Below are 13693 nucleotides of genomic sequence, written 5' to 3'. Positions count from 1 at the left end.
AAGACACAAAAATAAAAATAATAAAAAAAAAAATTGTTGACTTAAGAAACAACAACTTAGAAAAAAGCAAAACATCAACATACTATCAACACTATTCTTATTCTGAATCCAAAACATAACACTGTACCAAATACTGAGAGAAATTAGCTCCACCTCAGCTGAAACCAAGTCAGTCAGTTTTAGGGACTGCAGGAAAGTTTGAGATCATCAGGGGTAGGAAAGGGAATCACTCCCTTTGGCTGGTCACATTTATTTCTCTCTAGGGCCAACAGAGCTCCTTGGCCCTTTGTATCAGTATTCTTCCACATCCTCTTTGCTCCCTATCCTCTATTCATCATCCAGTTAAAAAAAGTCCAAGCCAGAGGACTGCCCCTGCTTCCTGTTTCTCTGGAGCTGTGTTATCCTATTCCTGAGCACCAGGAGTCCCTCCAGAACAACACATAGGGTCAGGCTGCATGTGCCATGCGCACCCTTACCTCAACCCAACAGCCCCTGGCCAGCTGGGAGCCATCTCAGGTTCCCTGTAGGAGCTGACAGCATTGGGAATGTAATTTATCTACACTTCCAGCCAACTCCAAATCTGATTAATAACTTGGCAGTATATATATTTTCGCAGTGAAGGGAAACAACACAACTAGTTCTTGTGTCAGATCAAGTTCATGGTTAGGTAACAGAGGCAAATTTGGAAAACAGCCTTTTGTGCTCAATCTCAGCATCATCTGTAATTAAAATGAGTAACAGAGATGATAAGTGAAGTTAAGTCTGGACCTTATCAGAAGCTGGTAGCCAGCAGGTGGTTTTGGGGCCAACAATTCAGGCTTTCACTGCAGTTGTACTCTAGTGATAATCTTTTATGAGTCTAAAAACAGTTCACAAAACATAAACTATGGCCATTTCAGATTTTGAGATAAGAAGAAATTAGTGTCCATATTGGTTGAACAGCCTGTAAAAATATTGCCAAAGTTCACATCCATCTTTGAGAAACCAATACAGCTCCTCTGGAGATGAGACACCAGATTATACTCCATTTGTGTGTTGCCTCCTGCCTTGCTATGACTCAGTTGTTCAGCAGCACAAGACTTTCTCTATGGCAGTATTTTTCCACATTGCCTTTAGATGATGCATGCATCATACCCTGATTCTGTAGCCAGTCTCTCCTCTGGAATATTCTGCAAAAGTTCATGATTAAGAGAGAGTTTTTGGCATTGTTTCTGGTAGAGTTTTCTGTTTCACACACACTATTTTTCCACCAATATCAAATCTGTTCTCTAAATAGTGTGTGTGTATATGCTGCTGTGGGATGGCTTACTGGGAATTATTTCTTCTTTTATGATTGTTCTCCTTTGGCCAGCAGTTATCAGTTCTTCAGAGTCTATAAATCTATGAATATGAGTGTGAACATGAGAGGCTGAGAACCAGAAGGGACATCTCTTTCCTGCAACATTTATTATCATGTCAACCCTCCTAGAAATCTGTCAATCTGTTTAGAACTTAGGTAGAAGAACAAAAGAAGTTACACACTTTTATCTTTCCAGTCTAAACTACTATAAGAGCATCCAACTGCTGATTTCTGTAGAGGAATGGAAGTGTACCTTTTATTGTTTGTACATGCTCTTCTAAGAGCCCAACATTTTCATCTGGGGACCTCTTGTGTTTCTTTGATTGTGGCATGACAACAGAATGTTTCATAAGTTTAATGTTAAAAGCTTTATCCAGAGCTTTTACAGTTAGGATCAAAAGATCCCTTCAAGATGGTTCTTTAAATTGGTAGTTATGCTTTTCTTATGGAATTATAATGAATTTAAAAAACACTATTTAAAAACTTAGTTAAGCAGTATTTTCAATAAAACTTAAACAGATCTGCTTATGAAACTATGTGTTGAGAAACTGATAATTCAATGTGCACAAGGTCTTTTTTCTTTTTGGGCCTCTCAAGCAGGTAGTTATGGAAAACCAGATGACTCTTCTCACATTGTTGAATGATTTGTCCAGTTTTGCTGGAAAATTGTAACCTTTTAATGAGTGAGTGTTACCCTCTCATAAGCCCTTGCCAGTCATCTGAAAGTAGGTTTCAGCCATTTTTAAGCACTTTGGTTTTTTCAGTAGATAGTTTTTCCACTTACGTTAAGGGACAAGGTTTGAAGCCAGGACAGCTAATTCCGGTCATTAATACTTGCCACTCTTTCACTGCTGGGCTGTCAATTAAATCCATGCCTTTTCCAGCCATGTGTTCTATGCTGAATTTCCCCAAACTGTGAGGGTGAGGAAGAAAAGGTAAAGAATCCAAACTGGTTAAGTAGCATTAGGGTCTGTGTATGCCTAAGAAGTTGCTGGTATTTTTTACTCAGTTCATCTTAGAAAATCCCACTGAACAAAGGATGGCATATTACTGAGTGAGATGTAAAAACTAGTTAGCTTTTCAGATCTCCATCTCTCTGATCATGTGATGCAAAAGTAAGAATAAAACCACATTAAAAAATCTATGTTACAGAAGGCATACTCCTATTTCCTGTGATGAGTTTTTGATATAATGTAATAAAGTGACATCTCTTATCCACAGAGGTATTTTCCCCTTACTTGATGTCAGAAGGAAGGAAACCCCCAACCGGTCCCCACTGAGGCATCCCACAGTACCTATGATAACTCACACGATGGTTCTTGTGCCTTTTCCTATATGAGACAACTTTCCCTTTCATCTAATGTTCAAGGTATATATAGGCAGCGTATGGTGCATAAATCAAACACAGCTTTCTTTGAACCCAAAATGCTGTTGCTCTATATTTTCTTGGTGAGTTGCTGCTTACCTGGCTCAATGGGAGGTGCAGTAGAAGAATTTAAAGCAAACCTCGAGGCTCTAGTAGCTCTAGCAAACAAAGAGGTAGGTCGATATCTCTTTTCTTCATTTCCTACAGTTCTTTTGATGGAAATATAAGATGAATTCTGGGTTAGTTTAAGCTCTAGTTTGTATGTCCTGTATTTTGTTTGTTAAAGTTGAGATGCTCAAGGCACTGTGTGTCAAGCTTTCCTCAGAAGCTGGTAATTATTTCCCCAAAGGAAGTTCAGAAATAGAAAACCTGATGAAGATGATACGTAGTTCAAGATGTTTAACAATGTGGCAGCACTTAGAGGAGAGATACCTTCTAACAGTATATTCTTCTTAAAAATTTTAGATCTTTCTTCCAGTACCCAATGGGAAGTTTCAGGTAAGACTTTCAAACTTCTTTATTCTGCTGTTGTTAATTATCTGAAAAATGATGAGGCTTTGTAGCAGTTCTTGAGGGAAAGAGAGTTACACTACATAAAAGACCAAATCCCACTAAAAGGGAATCATATGCCATTTTTTCATGAGCAGTTCTGTCAAATTCAGTGAAGCTATGGAAATAAATAACCAATTCTGTGACCATGGTGTCTGAGACTTGGTTGTACTCCTGCTGAAGGCAATCTCAGGAGTTCTTGCAGAGAAATTACTTCTGAGGCTGTTCTTAACATTACTGTTGGAGGTGCAGACCCTGAACATCACCTGCTGTCAGGTGAATGTGAATAGCATTAGTACTTGAAGCACTAAAATGTTCTTACTTCTTGGCAAACAAACAAGTTGAGTGTTATAAAGCACCATGAAGTTTGTGTCTGAAGGAAGCAATTTGTTGGCACAAGAAGTTATTACTCAAGATAATAAACCTGTTGATCAGTGGTTTCAGTTTGTGGTCTGCAGATTTCTCTAGTTCTGTGAACTGAAAAAATGTTCATGAAAAATAATTAAGAACAGCCAGCCTGTTGTTTTAGAGGAAAAAGTGTTTAGAGCTTGCAGCTTTAAAGAAGGCTAAGATATAAACAGAGGGGTACCCTGCTTCTGTCCTGTGTGGGAGGTACAGCTGGGAGAGGGAGTTGGCAGAACTAACATCCTCCAGTGAGGTTTTGATAAAGCTGCAATCCCAGTGGATTTTAGTCTGCCTTTACAATTCTTTTCTCTATTTTCCTTTATAAAATTTTTTTAAAAAGTGTTTCTTTTCTCTCCTGCTGTAGATTTTTTTATCAAATCCCAGAAAACATAGGATAGTACCTCTTTCTGTATTTATACAGAATTTCTGTTTCTGCTATTCATGCAAATAGTTCTTGAATTTATTATTGAAAGATAAAAGTTAACTCATTTGGCAGAACATAATTTTACTGTTATTTCATTTTTTTAGTGCAGTCATGTTCCTTGTCAACTTGAAAAAACCATAGAAGGACTGAAAGTTTCCTTTAAGAATAATTCAGCAAGAACCCGTATTTCTCTGATGGAGAATAACATGAATTACATAACATCAACTTTAAAGAAAACACGTACAGTAAGTTTCTCATGAATTATTTATAGTCATAGAATCAAGAAATGGTTTGGGTTGGAAGGGACCCTTAAAGCTCACCTAGTTCCAACTCCCCTGGCTGGATTAGGGACAGTCTAGGTAAAAATATGAAATCATGTGAATGTACCATTCACTTGTTTTCAAAACATGAAATTAATCATCTCAGCATCCTGGCCAGCTAAAGTCAACAGCAAAATTTTGATGGCATCTCTGCAAAACCACTACAACACTCTTAGTTTCACAGTGTTGAGCATTATGGCTGCTACTCAGCAGTGGTTTCACAGGAATTAGCTGACTTCATAGAGTCTGAATGGAAGTTAGAGTTTCCTAAAAGATGCATCACCTGAGAGAAATCCTTGGACCTGTCATTAGCCAGGACACTAGTAAGAAAAGGCCCTAAGCCATATGTCAGTAAGCAAAGTCAGCCAGGAAGAAGTATTCCCAATACTTAAATGTCTTCCCTCTGTTCATTCACACAGATCTGTCTTTCCTTCTGATTAAACATCCCCCTGAACAACCACCAACACCTTCTCAGCAATATGTTCTTCTTATTTCCTCTATTATTTTGACTGTTACCTTTTGCTATTTTTTGCTTTTATCATTATTGTAGCAACCCAAGAACATCATATCCTGTCCAATGACAGACCAGACCATACAGACAGCCCTGAATATCTTCAAGAAATATTTCCAGAAGGTGAATGAGAACTGCTGGGAGTCCTGATGGCAGGTGTTGGCACCCCAAGTACTTGGAGACAACTCTTACCCAACACTAGAGCCGGTTCTGATGGAAGACAGAGCACCACAAAGAGACATCACAATGTTAACATGAATGTTTCATGTATGAATGATTAGATATTTATGTCTTACTGCAATTATTAGCATATTTATTTAATTTATAGAGAGCTTCTATATTTTTACCCTAATGTTCAAAGTGATCATGAATAAAAGAACTTAAAATATTATATATAAAATAATAAAATAATAATTATATATATAATATTATATTGTGGAGGTCATGCATTATAATAACTAAAGTATTAGTCAAGGCTATATTAGTAAAATCAAAAATATACAGATTAAGAGTCAGATCCATTGATGTGTTCTGCAAGCACTTACAAAATTGCCAAATATTTACCATCTGAAGGCAGGAATAAAAAGGAGAGATGGTTGTCTTTTAAATATATTCAAAATTAAGTTTGAGAACAGTGTGTTTCCCTGTAATTCTACAATATAATTGCATTGTGTTATACATGCATGATACACATTCTTTACTTAACTAAAATATTTAGAGTACGAGCAGATTGTATTTATTTTAATATTACTCCAAATATATTTTCAACCATGGTATCTTCAAATTTTTTAGTAGAGTCAGGAATTAGTGTTGTTGGCTCAGTGAAAAGCCAAAACAAAACCCTGAGTGGGTCTCTGGGTTATTGCCATAGAAATATAGAGATAATTGTCAGACATAGTGGTGGTAACAAAGCTTGTCTAATTTAGGCTGGATTGGTTTGTTTGGTTTTTCTTCTCAGGGCTGCCTAAAGCTGAATTTTTTATGAAGAATGTGATTACAAGTCACTTCCCCTAAATAAAAAGGTGGCATTTTTCTAGAACCTGAAGTGTCAGTACGCTCTTGCTAGTGTATGGAAGTATTCCATGAATTCCAGATTAAATGCAGTTGATTCACTTAGCTGGCTTTTGGGGCATGAAGCAGTTTGAAGACCTGCCCAGCTAGACATTGTGTAATTTCTAAGTGAAAAGTACTTAGCATTGATGTATTTTTGGGAAGTTGTAGCCCATGTCTACTGAAATAAACAATAGGATTAAGTAATCAAGCATAGTTATGTCCAAGGAACCATCCAGTTTGTGATGACTGTGCAGATGGAGATGATTTTACAAGAAGCAAAAGGGTGCACATCAAAGAGATTCTCATCTTGGTGACTGAGAAGAGCTAGGATAAATCCAGACGTTGGTATTAGCAGTGTAACAGATGTGTTGAAACTAATAAATCTCCAGAGCAAAGAATGATAATGAGGAAACCTGGAGAACACTGTCCCATAAAACCATGCCCACGCTGTTAGTCATTGCTGGAGGTTTAGCAAGAGCAGACAAGAACAGAACAATGAACTTTGAATGAGCAAACATGAGAAGGCATCTCTCTAAACAGGGCCCTTCTGACACAGTTCCCAAGGAATCCAAAATGCATCCAGAGAAACACAGGAAGAAGGGAAACCTGTCTCACACAGAGGAGGCATTTGAGTACTTCAACATCTGCTCTCACAAGTAACTGTAAATGATGAACAGCTGCTAAAATTGAGGCAAGACTGGGAAATATGACTTTTATTTTCCGCTGCTTTATGTTTAACTCCAGCTTTCTGCATAAAACTGAAAAGTAGGAGCAAAGGCAGCATTTTACCACAAAGTTTGCAGAAGCTGTATACTCTTAGTCAAAACAAACCCCTTTCAGCTAACCATCGCTGAGTAATTGTAATATTAACACAGGTCATGCTAAGAACTCATCTTTCCTTCCAAAACATGTTAAAACCTGCTAAAAGTGTGAGCTACAATGTGCTGTACCTGCACTGGGGACAACAATGCTCACCCACACCAAGCTAAACCTCACAAGATAAGCACAGAGGAATGCTACTAAATGCTTAAATACCCAGACTGGAGTTTAATTAGCTAATTAAGCAGCAGACGTCTCTAATTAAAATTATGCAATATTGCATAAGGTCAGCTCATACTTTAAAGTGTATTCTTTCACTGTTCTGTCTCATTACCTTGCCGTGGGTCCATCCACAAAGCAAAATCTCTTTCCATTTTGTTCTTCTGGAAGTGTTTGCCTGCATTAGCACAGGTTAACAGAGTTTGGAGCACATGTAATTCTTGTTTTATGCTCTGTGCTCTTCAGAAATAGCAGTGGCCAGGATTTTAAAACAATTTAGAATCCTTGGGACATTCTAAAGTAGCCTGAGTGGCAGAAATGGATTTTTAGTGTGCTGCCAACATGGTGTATTATCCATTTACCATGCTGTCAATGTATTGAAAAGTCATTTCAAAGGAGAAAAGAAAGGTGGTCTTTCAAACCAGAGTCATCCAGGCACATGAAAAAGGTTTTTAGGAGTGCTGGCAGGGAAAAGCTGCACACACAAGAACAGAGAAAGCTGCAAGATTTGCTATACAAACTTTAAAATTCACATGCAATATACACAATGCTGTTTACCCTGTGACTGAAGAGGAAATGCCTTTTAAGACTTTCATTTTCAGGATGTATAAGCAAAAAATCCACCCAAACTAGGCAGAGCCTGCTCTCAGGAAGGTCTTGCTGAGTGCAGAGGGCACCTGGTGCTCAGGCAGGCTTCTGCTGCAGGGTGTGATCCTGGGGGAACTGAAAACCAGGGCATCGTTGCCACTGTAAAAATCAGAAAACAAAGAAACAAAACATTTAAGGACAAATATGCTGAGTGGTTTAGGCTGAAAAAGTCATAATCACAGGTTTCTGAGCTCCTACAAGTTTCATTCTATGGTGAGGGAAGCCAAAGGATTTTAGGAAACAGAAGAGATGCTAAAGCTGCCAGAAGGAAATACTGATCTGAAGCAATAAGCATCCCACCATTGTTCTTCTGCCTTGGCACTTCAGGGAGATACATGACAATGTATTCAGGATTTTTAGAAATATTTCACTATTCTGGCTACCATTCCACTGGTGCTTAAAAGCTTTCTAATACAGTCAGGGCCAGCAGTTGTGCCTTTGCTCCAGCCCAGGACAGAGAGCAAGCAGCATTTTGTCTGCATCTTGAGCAACAGTTCCCTCCATTGTCTTTTCTTTTCTGCCTTTATTTTTCACTATAGGAAGCATCCCATTTTGTGCAACAGTTCAGTCAAGCTGGTCTTAGAATAGGATCTGACAGATCCCTACTGATGGCAATGTCCACTGCTAAAAGGGAGCTGTGAAAAAACTGGCCAGATATTGCACATATTGTTTCCAGAAAGCAGCCATTCCCACAGACTGTCACAGAACTGTAAATAAAATGTCTCCCAACAGCCTTTTTCCCAAGAAGAGGTTTTATTTCATGCAATTTAGATCAAAACCAGTCTTCACTAAATTTCACAATTTCCCTGGCTTGTAAGTGACCTTTATAGAATCACCAGGGCAGTTTTGGGACAGAGATGCTCCAGGAGCAGCATTACTTTGGGATGCAAGAACAAAGTCCAGGCATTTATCTTTGCTGTCTGTTGTAGGAAGCATGAATTCTGCTCACTGCTAGAGCATCCAGACATGCACTTGCTGTCTACCTTGCTGTATCAGCCACCCTCATAATGGGCATGTACTGCTGGAAGGCAGCAAAAAGCTTAAAAATCATTCATTAAACATAGTAAATATAACTCCCTCCTAGTGACCTGCTTTTTGCACTCATCTGGGTTCTCTCCATTACTGTCTGTTACAAATGAGAGTATCACAAAAGCTTAAAACAGGTTCTACGACCCCAGGAGATAGGATGAGTTTGAGGATCAGAAAATTTGTCAGGGTAGGAGAAAACTCCATTTCATATAGTTGGCTTTAAGCTAAGTTCCCAGCACAAAATATTGAAACATAACTATGTGAGAAAGCATTCCAGAGCATCTCTGCAGGAGTTGTTCCCTAGTTTCCAGAAATTTCCATTTTCTTGGGCCTGGCAGTCTAGGGAGGCACAAGATAGCAGCACAGCAGTGCTGCATTTTGTACTCACACCAGTAAAGAAACTTTATCTAAATATTGTAACTTCACATGCATCTTCATGAAAAGAGCAAAACCAGCTCCTACAAAGAGTTGCAGCTCAGTTCTTACAAGGCATTCTCTGAGTCCATGAACCTCATGCAGGCACATACAGGAATCATCAGCATTTTTTGACTCAAAGAAGCCTTTGCCTAGGATGATCCCAGCTGGAATCAGCATCACCTTGCACAGCCTTTTGGATAACTTTATTTTCACACTCAGCTTCATCTGATTATTTTCTTAAATAATATTCCTAAACCTGATTATTTTCTTAAATAATATTCCTAGAATATTATTTCTTAAATAATATTCTAATGTGAACGCTTATCACACCCTGACTCCCACCAAAATGCCTTTCTCATTAGTATCAAAACTCATGAACTAACTGACTAGATTATTTATTCACTTTACTTCCATCTTCCTCATCATTCAAAATTGAAATAGAGATACTTCGGACAAATCCAGCAGTGTGGATTTCCACTTGCTGTCTGTTACTCTAGTCTCCACAGTTTCTTCTCAAATATTTTCTTTGCTTATTCTTATTCCTATTCCTACCAGTTCTGTTCATGTTTGTGGTGCCATCACTCTGCTCATACTCCCAAACCAGACAAATTCCAAGGAACTGTCTTTCTGGACAGAGATTACCGTATGGAGGTCAGGACCTGTTGCTCACATGCCCTATTTTTTTTCTTACATCTTTCTTCAACTTCTTAACTCTATGTTCATGTTAAAAACAAAACCCCAAATCATCTGTACAATAATGAACCTCTCGAGAGATGGGACTGTGATTTGTGTAGGGACACCAAGCCAGCTTAGAGAGAAAAAAAGGCACTTGAGCAGTTCTATTACCTCAAGCAAAACAGGGAAAAAAAGTGGAGGAAAAGAGGAAAAGGAAAAATCCCTGCATTGAAAAGTACAGTGATTTTGGAGTATGTCACAAGCAGAGGGAGTGGTAAAACAGCAAATAGTGAAAGGCCAATCTTGTTCCTTTGGAGCTGGCAAAAGCTGAAAGACCAGCTCATTCTTTGGAGCTGGGAAAAGCTGAAAGACCAGCTCAAGCTAGTGTTGTATTTAACAAAAATACTGTGAATTCTTCAGAACTGGGGATTATCTCTTACAGACTAAGTTTATCAAGGGGAAAACACAGTAATATGTAAAAACAACAGTCATACAGGTCATATAAAGTTCTGGGACAGAGCTGGGATTCTGCAGAAGTGGCTGCAAATATCAAATGCAAGCGAGGGAAGCAAAGAAAAAGCCTGACACAATATCTGTTGGCAGTTGTGCTGGCCAGGAATGGAATTGGAGACAGATGTGCTGTCTGCACTAAGCAGCCTCGGCATGGGGAGGTCTGAGGTGGGGGACACAGCAGTGTCCAGCAGTCCTTTGCAGTGGGGACAGGAAACACCATGCTACAGAGGATGGGCCAACTGTTGGCCAAAGAAAAGGTGAAAAAAGTGAAGTTTCCTAACAAAGCTTGAGTTGAAACTGAGTTGCCCACAGAAGTACCTAATGGTGGGGGTCAAACATCAGCCTGGCTGGCAGGTACAACCCAGGTACCAGCCAATGGGGAGAGGAAGCTTTGCCTGCAAACCAGCGTGAGTTTGAAGGAGAGCAAAGGAAGCAAGCTGTGAGGCACCAAAAACACAGGGAGCCAAGAGTGGGTCTTACTCTTCAGTTTTATGGCTTACAAATTCAGCCCAAGGGCAACTGGTGGTGCCAGTCAGGTTCTTTGCATCTCCCAGAGATGCACTTAGGTAGAGTCCAAAGAATCACAGAGTTGTTTGAATTGGAAGGAGCCTTAAAGACCATCTAGTTACAAACCCCTTGCCGTGAGCAGGGACACCTCCCACTAGACCAGCTTGCTCAGACCCCCACCCAAGCTTGGTCTTGCACATCCAGGGATGAGGCTTTTCCAGATAATCTGTGCCAGTGCTTTACCTCCTCATTGTAAAAAGCTTTTTCCTTATTACTTGCCACATTCTTACACACTTCTATGACAAGCTTCTCATCACACATTCCCACTAGCTGTGTGATAAGAAAGTTCGACAGATAAGCGTGGAGTGTGGAAAAACCCCTCATCTTGTTAGAGAGGACAAACGGATACAGCAAAGCAGGCAGCAGCCAGTTTGCAGGTTAGCTTGAGCTAAGCCACATAACCACTACTGACTTTTGACTTCCCCAGTTCAAAGTATTTAGGTATTGAGATGCTTACTCTGAAATGCTGTGGCATCAGACCCCATGAGTGGTGCCAGCAGATCTGCAGACACGGGGCTACACTGCAGCCACCACAGCTGCTGCCTTCAGTTCTGTAAAATAGCATCATACTTTTTAAAAAGAAGTGAAAAATGAGCTTTTCCAGCTTTCCCTCCAGGAAAGAGGGAAACACAAGTCACTGGCTGATTTGGCCAAGTAACACACCACAATGCCTTCCATTAATGAAGACCTTAGACTGGACCCTCACAAACCTGCTGGGCTTCCCTGTCTCAGCTCCTGGCCAGAGGATGGGGCAGTCAGAGCACCACTGTCCTGATACAAAATCAGCCCTGGGGCACTGACGGTGCCCAAGAGGTCCAGAGGGATGCACTCAAGACACCCTGCATCCCTCCTTCCCACCCAAAAAGGGCCACTTGCTGTACCTATCCCCAGGGCTACCCTGATGCTCCAGGGCAGTGGCTTCTCCTGCTGTAAATTCTTCTGTAAACTCTTACAGAATACCTGAATTTTGTCACAAATTTGCCACCAATATTGGACAAGTGCTGTAATTTTTGCTTTGTAAGCAATGGGCTACATATTTTCCATGGGATTGTATTGGGGTTTTTTTCTTATACCAGTGTTTTTCCTATTTTCTAGCACATAATCACACTCTGTGAACAAAGAAGTTTTGATTTCTAGAGAAGTGCTGTATCTGCTTGGTCATGCTTTGGTCATCCTATGTTGAAAAATCACTCGTATATTTACTACCAGCTTTCCATGGAAAAGCTGATAGGGTAAGGAGGCTGTCCCAAGGTTAAACACCAAATTTACTGGAACCTTTCTCTTCCAGAAAGTCTCAATTAATGGCTTTTTAAAATTTCTCCTTCTTTTTCTTTTTTTTTTCTTTTGCCAGTTTTAAATTTACTTCCTTGTAGAGACCATAAAATGATAGAGGACTGGTTCACAACCACTTACAGGTTCTCTGATCACATCAGCAGGATGAAGACCCATCTCTACCTTCTCTTGCTTGCTGCAAGCATCTCTGCTGCTCCACAGATGAGCAGCATGGCTGAATTACTGACACTATTACAGCAAATGTGTGACATGATGACAAAGGACATTCAGGTAAATTAAATTTCCATTTTTCTAATCTAAAATGTAATATACTGAATCCTATTGTTTTTGAATATATAACTTTTTTTGGAAATAAAACAACATGGTTTTTATCTATTATATTTTTATCAGTGTTAATGAAGAAGATATTTAAAAGGCTGAATTAATATGCTATTTTTCAGAATCTGAGGATTGAAACTCCCAGCAATATAGATGTAAGTAAAAGGGTTTTTTTTAATAAAACTTCTTTGGTTAATTTCTTCACTAGAAATTTAGGTAGTTCTTAAATTGCCTCCTAAAATACTCTATTTGTATTTACAAACTATTATATTAAGTGTAGCTATTACAAGATATAATTCTAAGATATAAAGTGTTATTAAATATAAAACATCATTAAAACCAATCAAATGATGAGTCAAAAAAAGATGCTGCAATATAAAAGGACAGGAACTATACTTGTTCTGTGTTTTTGTAAATCTCCTGCAGAACACATACACAAAATAATTTTCTGAATCAGTTTTTTGAATGAGATACAGCTAAAAAGGAAATAATACATTCAATCACACTTCCTGCTTGTATGTATGAAAAATCATTCCATTTACTCTGCTTAATTTAGTCAACTTCTAGAAATGGCTTTTTATACACTTACCATCAGTGAATTAAATACTTGTATTGGCTCATCTTCTCTGAAGGATGCTGTTAATGTCCCCTGAACAGCACACTGTGACTGGGTGTCCATGAACAGGGTCTGTCTTAAAGACCAAACTCCCCTTTATGCATTTTCCATCTTCTTTTGCATCTCCAATAAATTTCTCCTGTCCCCTCTCAGATTTTCTTTTTTGGATAACTTTAAATGACTCCCTCATCATGCAGACATTAATGAGATTTTCTCTTTCCTGTGCATCTACTAGAATCCTGGTTTTCCACAGACCACAGTCCAGCAGTGCTAATAGTGTGGCCAGATGGCTATTTGTGGAAATGTTATCTGACTCACTGATTTATTGAAGGAGCAGAATAATCCCCATTTTTGCCCTAAACTAGCTACAGGAGGGTTAGGGTTTCCATCCCATTCCATCCCAATCCAGCCCATTCTTTGCAAATTAGATGTGAAGTTCCCAGCTCTGTCACTGCTTTCTGTGTCCTGTCTGGAGGAGCTCTCTTCCTAGGCTGGGGCTTTAGCTCTGAAGTTCTGACCCAGAATCAGCAGTGCCCAATGATGGCAGCTCAGCTGTCCCTTTTCCTGAGGAGGTCCCTGGTGGTGCCAGCACAGCCCCCTGTGCCAGTGCCC

This window comes from Lonchura striata, chromosome 15 (genome assembly GCF_046129695.1).
Source record: "Lonchura striata isolate bLonStr1 chromosome 15, bLonStr1.mat, whole genome shotgun sequence".
Taxonomy (NCBI): Eukaryota; Metazoa; Chordata; class Aves; order Passeriformes; family Estrildidae; genus Lonchura; species Lonchura striata.
This window is presented reverse-complemented; position numbering follows the sequence as displayed.